Source organism: Lutra lutra, chromosome 8 (genome assembly GCF_902655055.1).
Source record: "Lutra lutra chromosome 8, mLutLut1.2, whole genome shotgun sequence".
NCBI classification, from domain to species: Eukaryota; Metazoa; Chordata; class Mammalia; order Carnivora; family Mustelidae; genus Lutra; species Lutra lutra.
Window position 1 is genome coordinate 9,122,131 of NC_062285.1, and position 3,476 is coordinate 9,125,606.

Sequence of the window (3,476 nt, forward strand, 5' to 3'; positions counted from 1 at the left end):
AATTCTATTGTGTACATATGCTAGAAATTGCCAATAAGAGCTTCATCAGTGCAACACTATATTTTAAAAGGTAAACTGTCTCTGTGGCTCAGTCTGTTTTTCAGTTCCAAAACAGGTGATCTTTTAATGTCAAAGAAATTCTAATCTGAAATAATTTAGGAACCGGAAGCGATAGAAAATAGATGTGTCACAGAAGGATAAACACTGTGATGAACATGTTTGTTTTAGCCTTCCTTGGGAAAAAGAATGAATGTGTGTAATTAAATGATGCATAAGTTTTATTTACTTGGTGTCCTGTGACGGTGAAATCATAACAAGTTTCTCAGCTTGGAAATTTTCTTAAATGTGCTAAATTCTTCACTTTTGCCTTATCAGAATAAATGTCCTACTTGTGTTAGTAATAGTTCACAAACAAATGTGGTGCAGGCTTATAAAATTTCAACATTTTGGCTTTTTTGATCAGCGAACAGCCATTGTGGAACAGGCTGTCTAACATGTTCATGGTTGATTTCTTTTTCAGAAGTCTTAAAGCATAAAAATTATTTTTATGAACAATTTTAAAACTGCAAACACTTCCATAGCTACAAAACAAGTTACGTTTCTTGGAAATGCTGAAGTCATGAATCTTGATTTTGAAATTCATAGAAGTTTTATAAAATGGCAAAGTTTTAAATGAATTCTTGTTAATCAAGTAATTCTATGTGGTTTAGGCCAATGTTACCTTCACAGGATAAAAAAAAAATCATTAATGATCAAAAATATTTTTAGACTAGTAAGCACTCAGTAAGTGTTAATTCTCTCCTTAGATTAATCATCTCTAATCCAATAATTTTCCAAATGTAGTAATTTCATTGCAACATCTCTGATAGGCATCTTGGAAATTAAAGGCATTCTATCTCAATCGTGTTTTAGAAATGGGAAAACCATTTAGAAATGGTCCTATTGAAGTGATTAGACCAAGATTACATAGTTAAGAGCTAATAAAACACCAGAATCTAGGGTTTTTTTTTTTTTAATCCACCGTGTTATTTTCAAATCAGACAATGCTTTTCTTTTGTCTGTTTCTTTAAGTAGCATTAAAATAACTGAAAGGAGCCTATTGGATTGAATGCAACCAAATAGAAACAATGATCTATGTTTCATTTTTTATTATAAAATATATGCATTTCCCTTCTCAACATTTGACAAGAAATGTCTTTGTTCTGAGGCTGCTTGCCATTCAGGTATACACACATTCACACACATACACATGCACAAGAATCTAACATAGCATTCTGTACTTAAGCTCATCACACCTCCCTCCCTTTTGCTCTCTGTCCCGTCTCTACTCCACAATGCTTCCAGTTTAATCTTCTAGAATAAAAACCTGACCATGTTTCTCCTCCAATGAAAATTCTTTTAGTGTCTCATAGATGACATACAAAATCTTTTCTGACAAGCCCATTACCCTGCTGTTGAGCCAAACTTTGTTCCGATCTCTCCTTGATTCCCTTTAAAGAGATGTTTATTTTGGAATAAGTTTAGATTTACATAAATTTGCAATGATGTGCAAGTTCTCATAGACCCCCTCACCCAATTCGCCCAAAGGCAAACATCTTCCGTGCCATGGTTAACCATAGTTAACAGAATGAGGAAGCCAGCATTAGTACATGACTCTTAACCGAACTCCAGATATTATTCAGATTGTGCTGGTTGTCACCTAATGTCATTTTCTATTCCTGGATTCACCCCCAGGATACTACAATACACTGCATCATCCTCTCTAGTCACTTCTGGTCTATGACAGTTTCTCAGTCTTTCTACTTTGTCTTGACCTTGATAGTTTTCGAATGCTAGTCAGGTATTTTGTAGAATGACCCTTAATTTGGGTTTATCTGATGTTTCCCTCATGATTACACTGGGGTTATAGGTTTGGCGAGGAAAGCGTCACAGAGATGAAGTCTCTCTCTCATCCATCGTCCATCACGGAGTGCGTGATATCAAAATGACTTCCTTAACCTTGGTGACTTGGAAAAGGTAGTGTTAGAAAGCTTTCTTCCTGGGAAGTTACTTTTTTTTTTTTTTTCCTTTCCATACTCTATATGGAAGTGAACCTGGTCATACTCAAGAACGTTGGGAAGGGAGTTTTTTAAACTCTGTCTCCTGGAGAGGGAAATCTCTACAAATACCATTTGGAACTCTTCACATATACTTGTGTCATACCTTGGGGTATAACCTAATACTATGTAATTTGTTTTATTGTTTGAAGTGTTCCATCTTTGGCCATTGGAGCTCTTTCTGGCTGGTGAAGGTATACCCTTCAGACACTCCACACTTATCTTGTGCGCTTCCTACCCTAACCCTGAAATCATCCTCTTCTCCAAGAAGTTTTAGGTTGTTTTCTAGGGAAATGGAGTTTAGTCCTTGAACTGCTTACTCCCAATTTGTAACATTCCGTCTTAGCACTCACATGTGGTATTTGTTTGTGCTACACTCCATTTTGTAAGTGTTCCCACAAAGCAGTTAACATTTTCATAGCATTTTCAAAACTAACGAGATATTCTGTCAGAATTTCCCACTGTGTAGAAAATGTCTGCCGAGACACTAAAAGGACCAAGGTGCCCTGCATTTTAAAGTCAGAGGACTTCCAAGGATTGGTTCTCATTGAGGATCAGGCATATACCCATAGCTGTCTAACTGCAAGTTGGAAGGACAGGCCCATAACCAAATTATTCAACTTCCCAGCCAACAGAAGAAGAACCTGCAAATAGGGGGGAAACAATTAGAATTACTAGAGCACATAAAAATGTTTTCTTTCCTCCTGGATATTCCCTTTTCTCTCCCTAAAGCCAAGTTAAGGGAAGTCAAAGAGGATCCCTTATGATGTTTGGGCATATCTAAAAGAAGAAAATGTGGCTGACTTCTCTTCTGTGCTTTCCCGACATACTCCCCCTTTTTACTTTCTAAAAGCACCCCCCAAAAATTTAAGTTTTTTTGGCAAGGTACTCGTTCCCTGAGTATGAATCATGATGGTTCTAGGCCGGTGTGTCATTTCTTTCCCATTTGCCAGTGATGAGTCTACAGGTGGTCCTGTGACTTAGTCATGTGACTGCAAGGCCTCCGTGGGCCTCAGGGGCTCCCTGACAAAAGTCAACACTGCACAAGAAGGTCCTTTGGTCCCCTTCTATTGCAGATCGTTTCAAATGGATGCTTTTGTGTATGAGCACAATGCCTCGTCCTAGGTCTTGCAACTTGGGTAATCATCAAAAATATAAAAGTAAAATTTGTAAAAAAAAAAAAAAAAAAAAAAAAAAAAGTGATAAAAGATATCTAGTTGCTTGTTGATATTTTGAGTCCATAGGCCTCTGAACATACTGTTAGGCAAACAGTGAATGTTAGAATCATTATCAGTGGGAGGTTCTGATTAATTTAGGTCACTATAGAGACATTGAGAGCTTTTCCCCTGGCTGAATGTTTGCTGAGCTGTAGAACCTTCA